The 14627-nt window shown below is 38.8% G+C and overlaps 1 protein-coding gene across 4 annotated transcripts in view; it reads right to left on the bottom strand.

Moving 5' to 3' along the window:
- Positions 1 to 14627, bottom strand: part of SOX6 (SRY-box transcription factor 6) — a 487451-nt gene that overhangs the window by 402511 nt on the left and 70313 nt on the right. For all 4 annotated transcript variants that reach the window (XM_087950911.1, XM_087950909.1, XM_087950910.1 and 1 more), the window contains exon 2: positions 5638 to 5707. The gene's annotated coding sequence lies outside the window, so the exon portion shown is untranslated. The remainder of the gene's footprint in view (positions 1 to 5637; positions 5708 to 14627) is intronic.

Genomic DNA, 14627 nt, shown 5'->3' with positions numbered 1-14627 from the left:
AATACTCAGGAAATGCTTTAAGTGCCCTTGTAAGAAAACATGTAGTAAACCAAAGGTTTATAAGCTCTAGTTATGTTTTTGCTCAGGACTATTCAGCTTTGCTGGGATCCCAGGAAACACTGTAAGTGTTTTATATTAATATTGTATCTTTAGAGAGACTTGATTGTTTTAGGTGAGCCACATGTTCTACTAAGATAAACATTTTCTTTTTAGGGCTGTGCAAAGCTTTCAACAGATCATAGTGCAAACCAAGCCTAAAAACAACACTTTCTCTAAAAGGGACAGTATAGAGCCATGGTGGCGCAGTAGTTAGAATTCAGTACTGCAGGCTAACTCTGCCAAGTGCCAACAGTTCAATTCTCACCGGTTCAAGGTTGACTCAGCCTTCCATCCTTCCCAGGTAAGGATCCAGATTGTTTGGGGCAATATGCCGACTCTTAGGGTTGTAAAGTACTGTGAAGCAGCATATAAGTCTAAGTGCTGAGTGCTATTCCTATAGCCGTTTCAATTTGATCAAATACATGTATGCACAGCTGCTTCACTTTGCTAGCCATTTCAGAGGAAACACTGTTTTTACATGCACCCATATATCCATGCAATTAGGGATAGTCTTCCAAACAGCAATCCAAGCCTTCCAAAAGATAGGGCTATTTTAAGGCTTTAAAGAGGTTTGCTTCGCTAAAGCCGATGCATTCTATTGCAGCATCCCTTTGGATGCTTTGCAACTCTTAGCTTTTATTCATTGTTCATTTTTAATATTAAGTATGAAAGAGGGATATGAAGAGGGGAAAAAGAGTGTAAAAAAAAATCAAAGTGAATTTCTGTTCAATCAGTTTTACATATATGTTCGCATATTATGCACAAATGATTTCTTTACATTTAGATGAATTTAATGAAACTTTAAAAGAGGAAACAATATACAGATAATAATTCATATAGACTTCGTCAACATATATTCAGATCAGATTTCTAAATAGTCCCCCTAGTATTATCTTGATCAAACAAGGGGCTAAGTGAGTAAAAGCTCTCTTTTACCTACCATAAACTTCTATCACCAGGCTTCTAAACAGCACAGTTATTTATTATAGATCTCATCCATCCACTGAGCCGTTAACCTTTTACCGCACCATCTACTATGATGAATGAATGGCTAGAGCTAAGTGATTTTGTTTTTATACCAGCAGATGAATCAATTGCCCCTTGAGATATTTGGAGGGGGCACACAGCACTAAAATATGTACAAACATACGCACACTACTGAAAAGGAAAAGGAAGAAACTAAACCATCTTTGATTCCAGTTAATAAATTCAATTCAGTAACAATTCATTCAAGGTCAGGATCATTTTAGGAAAAAAAAAAAGTCTGCAATGATTTTCACAAAGTGAAGAGGCTTTGCTCGCCTGTCCCTACAATCTTGATATGTATCCCAAAGATTATGATGGTCAATATGTAATTTAATTTACCTTTACCTTATACAAAAATGTGTCTTCTAAAACAGTACAGCAATACTGACAGATCAGTCACAAGCAACCACAGAAGTTTTCCAGTGAGCAATAATCCCCAAACTTTCAACTTTTGTTTTAAGCGGTGTCAGTCATGGTTAGGTGTGTTGTGCACCCATTGCGCCATTACTTGGATCATGTCAGTCTGCACATGGTCACTCATGCCCCAGTCATCTCTTAACTGTATAACAGCAATTTGCTCTACCTGGGACTACCCTCGAAGCTGCAGCTGGTGCAGAATGTAGCAGTGCGCATATTCCTGGGAGCCCCTAGAGCTGCCCATATAGTGCCGCTATTGCATGTGCTGCAATGGTTTCCAGTTTGCTTCCAGACCCAATTAAAGGTGTTGGTTGTTGCTTTTAAAGTCCTATATGGCATGGGTCCAGAGTATGTGAGAGCCGCCTTTTTCTAACCAGCCCTCCCCATTTGCACGAGCTTAAGAGTCCTACTACGGATTCAATTCACTAAGGAATTCTAGCAGATGGGTTCAAGGAGAAGAACCTCTTCTACTGTCAAACCCCCCCCTCCCCATCCTTTTGGAACACTCTACTACTGGAAATGAGAACTGCTCCTACTCTTTTGGCCTCTGGAAGGGTTATTAAAACTTGACTTTGCCAGTTGGCCAGGGACCTCAATTGGGACACTCATTGCTGGAGTGGGACCCATTATGTTATCCCATAATCGCTGTGATTAGGTAGGAGTGCATCTACCGAAAAATTTAAAAAATTGAGTAAACCAGACTGGCATTTTAACCAGCTCTGTTATTTCAAAAACAGCTGCATTTCTGAAGATCAAAAAATCTATCCTACCAATATAGATAAAGCTCATCATCAGTTTACAATGTTGCCCAAAATGGCACAATAGTTGAGAAACTATTCCTGCAAGAAATTCTACAATTGTTGTGATCATCTGGAGGAAACAACGATATGAAGTGGTGGGATTCAAAAAAATTTACTACTGGTTCTGTGAGCATGGCTTGGTGGGCGTGGCAGGGGAAGGATACTGTAAAATCTACAGTTAGAGGTGGTATTTGCCGGTTCTCCGAACTATTCAAAATTTCCGCTACCGGTTCTCCATAACTGGTCAGAAGTTGCTGAATATCACCTCTGGATATGAAGTGGCAGATGACAACTCTACAAACTACTATAGTTCTTCTACCTAAACCCATTTCTGCCACTGAACTGTCTTAATAACAGCCAATAAAAGGAGCAAAATTTACTTGCCAAATGAAGACATCTACAACAGGGGTGTTAAACACAAGGTCCATGAGCCAGATACAGCCCATGATGTGGTCGGATCCAGCCCACGGGGCCATCCTGGAAAATGTAAAGGGCTGGCCCACATTGCTTCAGCCTGGTCTATCCAATGATTGGAAACATCAGGCCAATGTGCCTTTGGCCCAGTCTACCCAATGCAAAGAGGAAACATCGGGCCACCATGGCTTCGGCCCGGTCTACCCAATGTGAACAGGAAACATGCCAGCAGTTTGGGGCATGGCATCAAGCTGCCCACACACACCCAGCCAGTCACGCTCAGTGAATGGCATCAAGCTGGCCACGCATACCCTGTTGCACACCCAGCCTGCCTAGCCCCCCCGATCTACAACAATGTAGCTAGTCTGGTCACAGGGACTTTACAATAACAGTAAATTCCCCAAAACCCATTTACTAGCTTATCTGATAGACTCATGATGCCAAAGGAAGCCTTGGAATTCAACATCCAAGCAGCAGGACAAGAAGATCAGCACATATCAAAGCTGCAAAATGAATAGTATGGTCTACTCTTCTAGGCTGTTAATTACATGTTCTTACATATGGCCACAGTATGCCTTGGCATAAACCAGGCTTGTCCAACCATGCCCACGGGCCACATGCGGCCCAGGTCGCCTCGTAATGCGGCCCAACGCCCACCCCAACCTTCATGAAAGATCCAACGAGGAGGAGGAGGAGGAGGAGAGGCAGGCGCGAGGTGGGGTGAGGCGAGCAACAGAAAAGGTGGGCAGCCGCAGCCCAAAAGTCCCGCCCGCCACCTCCTGCTGTTGCCGCCGCTGCCGCCACCGCTGCTGCTTCTGCCCGCCGCCGCCGCTGCATTTGCAGGAGGAGAGGTAGGTGCGAGGCGGGCGAGCTTTCTTTCCCCCCCCCCCCCACAAAATTTGGCCGGAAAATTATAAAATAAACAATAAATAATTTTTAATAAATAATTAATAAATAATAAAAAATAATTTTATTTTATTTTATTATTTTATTAATTTAATTTAATTTAATTTAATTATTTAATTTAAATTAATTAATTATTTAATTTAATTATGTGTGGCCCAAACCAAATTTTCATCTTCTAATGTGGCCCAGGGAAGGTGAAAGGTTGGACACCCCTGGCATAAACAGAGTTTCTCATTAATCTCTCATTGGTGTATGTATGTATCTATGTATGTATGGTAAATGAGAGAAATAAGTTATAGTTCAGTTATCTTTAGTAAATGCTTATTAATGAAGCAGACAAGCGTCAGAAACTCATTGCATTCTCATCTTTTTGCTTTACTTGGTATCTTCAAATGCCAAATGAGATATACTATACACTTCTAGGACAAGGCTGTCAAACTCCTGGCTCGCAGGCCAGATGTGTCATGTCCCTGCCACGCCCATGTCCAGTTTAGCAAAGGGGGAGAAAGTCCCAATATCTCATGTGATGCTGCCATGAGTTTGACACCCCTGTTCTAGGACATTGCTTAACTATGTCAGCCTTCAAGAATCTTCCTTCTGCTTGTCTTTCCAGCTGCCATAGTAATGGGGGGAGGGAGGATAAATTGGGCTTTGTGGGGGGCAGAGAGAGTGCTGGAGGCTTTAGTGAATGAACTGTAACACTTTATTGGGGAAAACTTTATTGTTTATGCTTACTTGCTTACTGCGCAGCCACAGCAACTTATCTAACCAGGCCAATTATCTCAACAGTCAGATGTTTGCATCACCACCTGAAGATGCCCCACATGACATTATACACATCTCAGATTGGATGGACTATTTGAACGATTGTGGGTGGGAACATTGCCATAACTTTGTATATGTGATTTTTGTGCCTAATGCCTCAGATCTTGAATTCTTTTGATGCTACCACTTGATTTCCAGTAAAAGTCCTTTTCTCTATAACAATGGAGTCTAAGGGTGTCTTTCTTGGATTTTGAATGGAGCCTCACCTGACAAAGCATTTCTAAGGCCCTACAGTTTCATGGGAAAGTAGGATATATATAGGAAATAAGATATTCCTTTCTCTTGACTTCACCTAATCAGCTTCAGCAGGCAACAGGGAACATCATTTTATTAGGAGGTAGAAACACTTACTATAGGTTGTTCTCAATTTAAAACCAGTTTCCATTACTAAGCAGAGCGCTTGTCAAGGGAATCACAACCTTTTGCCACAGCTGTTAATTAAATTGCTGCAGTTAAGTGACACATGCAACCATTAAGCAAGTCTGCCTTCTCCCATTGACTTCGCTTGTCAGAAGATGGCTGAGAAGGTCTCAGATGGTGATTTAGCCAGTAAAGAACAGGGGTGGGATGCTACCGGTTCTGCCCGGCTCTATAGAACCGGTAGCTCTGAAGAGTAGCAGACAGAGAACCGGTTCTGTGTTTCCTGCTGTTTGGCCCACCCGCCCGCCTGGGCTCTTACCTGTCCTTTATTTCCTGCTTTTTCAACCTCAGCTGCTTTGCGCGGCACAGTTGAGGTTGAAAAAGCAGGAGAAAAAGTGGCTTTTCAAACACTGCGCACCTGCGTGCAGCGCTTTTCAGCTGTCCGGGTGGCACAGCTTAAGGTTTTTTACACGCGTGCACAGCACGCGTCAGGCATGCACATGCAAAATGTAGTCACCGAACTGGTAGTAACACCGGTTGAATCCCACCCCTGGTAAAGATCCATCCTCAAGTGAATACTCCAATATGAGTAATCACAGGGAAGAAGAGGCTTCCAGTAGATCTCCTTGCATAGACCATTCATGATTGCATCTCTGGTTCATAATACTTATTTTAACCATGGTGGATTCTATGTATGCACTAGAACCAAAAACTTCTAAGCATTTTTAATAACCTAAAAAATATTTTTTTATCCATCATGGAAAAATAGTTTTTTAAAAATAGTACTTACAAATACACTAGAAAACAAATCCAGGTACCCAGAATTCACTGCAAGTTTCTTTCGAATTCATGAAACTTATCTGCAGAGTAAGGGGGGAAAAAACAAAAGGAAGAACAGTTAAAGTCAAGACTATGTTTATAAAAATCCGTTTTCTAAATAAATATGCAAAGTTTGCTAACCTGCAAAAAAAGATGTATTAATCTGCTGGAATTTGAAGAACAGTAGAGAGACACCTTTCAATTATGAGGGTAGAAAAATGGTTTCCCTCATCTAACAGGCCACATGGTTTCTATAAAGGGGCAGAATCACTACTCTGCCAGCCTTTTTGCTCCAATTCTAGATTAAATTAAGTGCAAGATCAGTCAAACCACTCACTGTTACTCCCTCACATGTAACAGATTTTCAAATCATAACAGGGTCAATTAGATCTCATGGTTAAGGTGCTGGCCCAGGAACCAGGACTGTGAGTTTAAGTCTGTCTTAAGTATTGAAAGCAGGTTGCATGGCTTTGGGCCAATCACTCTCTCACAGCCCAACAAACTTCACAGGGTTGTTGTTGTGGGGAGGTAGAAGGAGTATTAGGTATGTTCACCACCTTGAGTTATTTATAAATAATAAAAGTGGGATAAAATAAAATAAATAAATAAAAATAAATAATCCATTAAAATATCTGTTTCTCTTTTAGTAAATATTAGTACTAATTTGCAATGTATTTTTCAGATATTTGGGGAAATATAGATATTTTACTGTTATCTTTGTATACAGCAAACCTATCCATGATTTATTTATAACTATATATGTAAATATATATGCTGCCTAGACTCTTGATTCTAAACAGCTTGCAATCATAAATAGCAAATGTACAAATCAAAAATAAGTTATACTTCCCAATGCCTTCCTACCACTGTCTGCCTAATTCAAATTCTCCTATGGATAAACACAGTTTTACATTCTTCCTAAAGTTTACAGTTGCCCCATTCAGGGACAAGCTGAGATTCTTCTCTAGTCTCTCTCACACTGATGTTGATGACTGAGATATTGATGTTGATGTTGATGTTGATGACTGAGAATCTCAATAGATGAAATGGTAAAATATATTGGGTGGGTGCCAAAAAATAAGTGCTGTTAAAGAGTTTTTTTTTTAATATTTTTTTTGGTTTTGAAGCCAGCTACTGGGTGAGGACATCTGATAGTTCAGAGTGAAGTATCATCAATATGCCCATAATACCTAGATTTATATCTCAACTCTAGTCTTGTCATGATGTCTTGAAGTCTCAGTGTCTGGAATCTGTGGGAACAACAGACTTCCGCTAAATCCGAGCAAGACCAAGAGACTTCAGGTTTTAGGGTCCCCATGTTCTACCCCAAACAGAAACAGTGTCCAATTTGGGGGGCTTTACTGGACTCACTGCTCCTGTTCAAAGAGCAGGTGGGATCCAAGGCTATGAGAATTTAGCTATATGTTGTGTATCTATTGTGCCTATTCTTGGACCAAGAAGCCCTGTTCACAGTCATCATGCCCTTACCACCTTTCAATCTGACTTCTGCAAATCTCCATAGGCTGCCCTTGAAAAGCATTTGGAAGCTTCAACCGATGCAGAAAGCAGCAGGGCAGGTAGTTATGATTACTTTTCATTCAACTCATGTGACATATTTGCTCTGCAAGTTGCATTGATTTCCTGTATGCTTCCAGGTTCAATTCAAGATGTTGATATGAGCTATAGGTCCCTCATGGCATGGGGCCAGGTTACTTGCAGTTCCATTTTTCTCAGCTATATCTCCTTACCCCGTGAGATCTGGTAGGAATGGCATGCTCTGATCCAGTGGTGGGATTCAATTTTTTTTACTACCGGTTCTGTGGGCGTGGCTTAGTAGGCGTGGCAGGGAAAGAATACTGTAAAATCTCCAGTCAGAGGCGGTATTTGCCGGTTCTCCGAACTACTCAAAATTTCCGCTACCGGTCCTCCAGAACTGGTCAGAACCTGCTGGATACCACCTCTGCTCTGATCCCCTTCCATTGGGCAGTGACATCTGGAGGAAACTTTTTCTATATGTTGGTTGCCCTCTGGACCATTATTCCCCAGAGATTATTACCCCCTGACATTCATAATCTTATGTTGTTGATTATGTTGTCTAGTTTTAGTTGAGTTCCCATGTTTGTTATTTATTACCGTATTTGCTGGCGTATAAGACGACTGGGCGTATAAGACGAGCCCCAACATTTCCACTCAAAATATAGAGTTTGTTATATACTCGCCGTATAAGACGACCCCCCCCCCACTTGGAGGCATGCACCGCCCACCAGACCCTTTTCTTCCCAAGGGGACCCTGGAAAGCAGCTCGGGAGCCAGGTGGCCCTGCCCAGCGGGGTCCCATCAGGAACTTCCCGAGGACACCCCCCCCCCCTGCCCCAAGCACAGCCCTCCCGGTCTTTCAAAGAGGGAGGGAGAAGCGGGAGGAGCAAATTGCCAGCCCTACCCCGCTGCCCAGAAGGAGGGGCACCACGGTCCACCCCCACCACCTTCTCCCCCCCACTCCCCAGGCCATTACGCGGCTCGGGGCTGGCTGGGCGAAGCGGCCCGCCAGAAACCCTCCCGCTCCACCCCCACCCCACCTCCAGATTGGCCTCCGCAAGCGCCCGAGCCGGGAGGAGGGTGGGGGTGGGGGGAGGAGGAGGAAGAGAGACTCCGGCTGGGCTTGAAGGGGCTTCGCAAGTTGCGGAGCTCCGCCCCGTCGCTCTTGCACCGTGACAACAACGTATTTGCCGGCGTATAAGAGGACCTTTGTTATATACTCGCCGTATAAGACGACCCCCCACTTGGAGGCATGTTTTTCAGGGCAAAAAGTCATCTTATACGCCGGCAAATACGGTAGTTTGCTGTTTTTATCTTGTTTTTATTTCCTGTTAGCTGCCCAGAGTCATATGTTTGAGATGGGTAGCCATATAAATTAAACAAACAATAATTCAAACTCTTAGATGTTTCAACATTCATATTACTAGTAATAATTTTAATTAATTCAATTAATCCATTAGTGATCTAATAAAAATCATAACAATAGTATAAAAACCACAATGTTGTAATTTTTTCTAGGACAAATTGTATCAGAGGTACAAGTCTGAAGTCCTTTGGCTTAATTATTTGTGGTCTTGGCCTGACTGTGGAAAGTTATATTAATACAATGTGGTCAGTATTAAACCTCATTCCATTTTTTTTCTTCAAAAATGTCTCTGATTTCTGTCTAGAAAGGTAACAGATGCAACTCCAAGCCACAGGTTTCCCTTATAGCACTGTTTTTTCTTTTTCTTGTACAATGAGTCACTTTATGCCTCTAAATATCTTAGTTTCCTCTCTACAGAATTCTTGTGTGTTAGATGGTAGTTTCACATGAGTTTATTTTTATTGTTTGGTCTACATGCAGCTGTTTTAGTTTCTGAGACAACAAAAAGCACTTTGTTAAAAGCTCCTTGATTCTTTCCAAGACATGAGCCTGGATACCCATAATATTATTCTGAAAATTGAAATGAATATGAGGCCTTGCTAGGATAGAAAACATTTACTACACCACTGAATTGTTCACAAGTGATTATATTAAAGATGGAATTGCATCCAAATATGTATTAATTTTTTTAGAGTTTAGAGGCATACCATAAAACTGCAAGTGTGACAGGTTCTTGCCCAGAGGTTTTCTGAAATTCAAAATCATTATTTCAGAAAGATTCTTTTGAAGATTTTAATCAAAGCAATATTATCCCAATTCATTTTAGTATACAATATGAGATTGGGGGGATCACCGTGACAATAAAATGCAAAGTTGTACAAATATGTAGTTGTATTCTAATTCTATTTAAAAATGTTTCAGTGGCATATTAACATATTTTAGTTTTCAACTTTTGCAAAATAAACACCATATAGAAACAATATTTTTTCTGTCACATTCTTTTCTACAACTATATCACAAAAACCACACAAAATATGCTCTGTACTTTTGATTTCTAAAATGTAGGCAAACCCCCCCTCCCCCGCAAAAAAATCTTAAGCAATTTAATACTACGCAACAATATTACACATTACTGAATTGTTGGGGGCCCCCCAGCAATTTTTCCTAAATTCTTAATTTTTCAATCACTAATTTATGAGAAAGCATCCATTCATTTTTAAGAAATCACATCTTTTAGAAAAATCACTTTGTCTGATATTCCTGAAATTGTTTACTAAATTTCAACATGATACTCATAATATTATAATGGGGGAAATATAGTCTTCCCTTTTCCTACTATGAAATATTGCTTGCATTCTGATATCAAGCCAAATCATGCTTTAATATTATTTGAATGAACCATGAAGAGACAATACATTTCATGGGAAAATGTGATAAATATACTGATTCAGGTCGACTGGTTAGTTATGATTTGAGCAAAATAAAGATTGATTCATTTATATACAACAGCAAATTCTTTTATTTTCTTTTTTACAAAATCTGAAATACATTAGAAAGCTGCATCATATAAGGAATTTCTTAGCTACTTTTATGGGTCTGGAAAAAAGGTATATACCAGCTATAACTCAATATAGAATCAACAAATCTCACTTGCGATGATCAAAATTATGCTATTATATAAATTTGCAACCAGACCTGAATCTCATTATCAGATGATTTACACCATTACTGTGCTTTGGGGACACCAATTAAACAAGGACAGCAGTTCGTAAGGTCACAGCTAATTAATCCAAAAAAGTATAAATACACTTTAATATACACCGCTCCATGTAGAGAATTTGGGAACAAAGCATCAACACCTCATAATGGGCTGCACAATTAAGTATGAAGGTTAAATACACATAGACACTTAACTCAGCCTCTATTATATATATATATATATATATATATATATATATATATATATATATATATATATATATATATATATATATATATATACACACATACATACATACACACACACACACACACACACACACACAAAAGCCTGATGATGGCAGATGAGATTCTGCTGAAACGTTGCTACAACTTTAAAAGCACCACTACTATGACGTGGGAAAATATAATTTTTGAAAACTAAATGGAAAAAGATAGGCCATCAAAAAGAACAACATGGGGAAGATTTGCATCTGAAAGCTTTGATGCTTGGGGCAAAATGCAAGTAAGCGACAAAACAAGAAAGAGCGAACCATGTCCAGTGATCCTGAGCAAATTAAAGCCTCCTGTTGTTCAGATAACACCTCAGAATGGGGACTCTGCTTGAGGCTGCATCATTACCGAAGCAGTCAGGCAGAGAAGCTGAAGAACTAAATATATAAGGCTTAGTGTGTTCAACATACTTTCATCCAAGCAACATCCTAAAATATCTGTTCCTTCAGCAAATGTTTTCCTACGACGGGTTGTTTCTGACACAACAGGCAAGCAATCTGACATTGACAGAGATCACTTTATCCTAGAGTATTGAACATTTCTTCTCTCTTCTGCAGATACCCCCCATCTTGCACTTATAATGTCGATTTATTTTTCCAAAACACCACAAGGCAGGACAAGAAACAATGGATGGAAACTAATCAAGGAGAGAAGCAACCTGGAATTAAGGAGACACTTCCTAACAGTGAGAACAATTAATCAGTGGAATAGCTTGCCTTCAGATGATGTGGGTGCTTCATCACTGGAGGTTTTTAAGAAGAGACTGGCCAGTCGTCAGTCTGAAATGGTATAAAATCTCTTGCTTGAGCAGAGGGCTAGACTAAAAGACCTCCAAGGTCTCTTCCAGCTCGATTCTGATTCTGATTATAAACCAAAAGGGCAAGCAACCCTATGACTATAACCAGTCCATAAGGTAAACAGACAGATCAAAAGCATTGTTTACTAAAAAGAAAAGAGTAGCTGGCCCACATCTGTTCAAGATATCCATTAAAGCCCACCCCATCTGATCTCTTCAGGGTTCTGATTGGATCAGAGAAAGACAGGAGATAGGCAGCCACACTTACTTTAACATACACCCTTAGCCTGAGCTATAAAAACTGCACAAGCTACATGTTCTATGGCAAAGGTCTTCAAACTTGGCAAGTTTAAGACTTGTGGACTTCAAATCCCAGAATTCCTGAGCTAACATGACTGGAGGAGGAATTCTGGGAGTTGAAGTCCACAAGTCTTAAAGCTGTCAAGTTTGAAGAACCCTGTGGGGATTCTAACAAACATGATCCATATCCAAAGGTTGTCCCAAGTTATGCCCTCAACATTTCCCTGTGCATTATGACCCCATTACTGCAGAGAAGAAGAAAAAAACCAGGAGGAAAAATCCAAGTGTTACCTGCTAATGCTTATTTGGCAATGTCTATATCCAATTTCTGCATATATTTTTTCAGCAGACACTATGTGATGTATGAACTAAATTTCAAGCACCCAACTTCTTTCACACTTGTCTCCTCCACCGGTGTTACATGGGGAAATTTTGAATGTATGATTCAACAACAAGACAGTTATCTTTATATAGTCAAATGATTTACAACATTACCGTAATAACGTACAACAAAATCAAGCTTAGGAGATGATGAAAAGCAAATTTAATATATGCTTGGTGATACACCTATGAAAAACAGCATTTGTCGCATTTCTGGCTTTCAGTTGTCTACAGGATAGAGCATATTCCACAGTGTGTGTGTTTCTTATAGTGACTAGCACATGGAGATAAATTTCCATTGTTTTTACCTTAATTTCTCCAGAAAGGAAAGAAGTAGCTAAAGTTGTACAACAGAATGAGCAATTAATCTATCTCAGGAATCCAAACAATGACTAATATAGAAATCTGACAGGACCTCCACTTCCTCACTTGCTCATACCAAAGTCCGCATCTCATAATGCAGACACTACCAGTCGTCCCTGTCCTATTGTTTCTCTTATTCTTCTTTTATTTTTCTTATATGTACCCATTTCATGTATTCACAACTATGTATTCACTTATACTTATTATCTTGTAAACAATTGGCAAATAAAATAAATAAATAAAATAAATAAATAAAAACAATTGGAGTCGTGACATATTTCCAAGTTATTTCTTCCTGCTCTTCACTTTCAAAATGAGGATCTCTTAAGCCTCTCCCTAATTTTCATAAATATGACAAACTGTATCCTGGCAATGCTAATTTTCCCATATTCTGCTATCATATCTTTATTTCGGTCAATTTCTTTCAATAAGGCTTCCAAGGTGTACATTTAAGCTAATTTGGTTTTCATCAAGAAGAAAAGAAAGTCTGCAGTTCTGACAGGAAAGCACATTCATAGCAAAACAATATGAAACCATACGACACTATCATGGTAGCCTAACTAACAATACACATCTGATTTTTACATCTGTCAAGAGATCAACCCTCAGAGTTATTATGAAGACATTTTTTTTAAATAAGTTTTATTTGGGTTTTCACACACAAAAAAGAAATACAAGCAAAATATCTTTTTTGAAAGCGGCATAATCCCGGGTTACATCTCTTTGTACAGACACAAATTCAAGTTCATGCTCATTTTTATATTCCATTTCATATCTTATTACTATTCTACATTTTCTACATAGCTTCTCCCCTCTTTTAACTTTCTTAATTTTATTTTATTTATTTCATCTCAATTCAAATCATTGTAGTTATATTCTTTGTCTGTCCTGTTTCAACTGTCTACTATCTTTTCTCATTAAACAAAATTTCTCCTGTAATCACTGATTGGAATATGACGCCTTTATATCTTTCCCCTAAAATTATAACACTTAATATAATACATAACTTTCATTCAGATTCTGCTTGGCACATTCTAAAACTACACATTGTATTCTTAAAAAAGGAAAAAAAGATTATACATGTATAATATAATTAAAACAACAATCCGTTCCAATTCAATTATGTCATTAATATTAATATTCATTTAGATCTTAACATTTTGCACATTACTTTTCAAATAAATATCATATTTCTATGGGAACAATTATAAACTTTCCATAGTTAATCCCCCCCCTTCACTTATATTTTATAAAGCATTGACTAATTAAAATGTTCCCATTCCTTCCTAATTCAATTTTCTCATTTATTTTATTTCATTTATTTTAATCACAAACATTTCCCCAAACCACATCAACTACTTTATCCCTCTTTTTAATCATATGTTGTTTCCAATTTTCTAAAATTATTTCTATTACAAATACAACAATACAATCTTATGTACCTTCACAGAATCCCTTTTTCAGTTAGATTTTCACCCATTATCTCTAAATAGGTCCTGTTTCTTTACATCTTGCTCCAAACCTTTATAACTTCTCTTCCTTTCCCTCTTCCCTCTCTTACATTTTTTGTAATATGTGGTTCCCAAAAATATAGACACTGATAAGAGATCACACAAAGCACTTTTTTCCTTTACATCAAACAACCAGACAACATTGTCTGCCGATGTTTACTAGCAATTTAACTGTCTAAATATTTCATAAAGTTGATCACCAGAGAATATAAGAGGGACCATTACTGGCTTGCTAGTTGTCTGTGAGTTGTATTGCCCGATTGCTGTAAAGGTACAACAGCTGGTTGTGCTCTCAGTTTAAATACACAACCTATTTTAAAGCATGTATAAAATACACACCTGATTAAGCAAATCCTACCTCTGCCCACCTAGGTTTCATTATAGATGTGTCTCAGATCCAGAGTGTTTTCAACCTGGTCTCAGTGCTGGAATATGCAAGATGCATATCAGATTTACCAGTTATTTCACCAAGGAAGTATTTCAATTACTTTTACAGAATCCGGTTGGCTGACCTTACCAGTTTACATATTTAGGAATAACAACCAAAACAACAACTGGAGTAGTAATTGACTGGAATTTTCTATATTCATAGGAATGTTTGAAAATAAAAGCTTGGTTTCAAAAGGGCCTAGTTCAATCACAAGGTGTAAATAAGGCTGAGAAGAGCTGTAAAAATTTTACAGTATTTAAGTTCTGTGTAAAAAAAAGAAAACCTC

This window comes from Notechis scutatus, chromosome 1 (genome assembly GCF_049901735.1).
Source record: "Notechis scutatus isolate UNSWTSFEM ecotype Mainland chromosome 1, rNotScu1.2, whole genome shotgun sequence".
NCBI classification, from domain to species: Eukaryota; Metazoa; Chordata; class Lepidosauria; order Squamata; family Elapidae; genus Notechis; species Notechis scutatus.
This window is presented reverse-complemented; position numbering and strand designations above follow the sequence as displayed.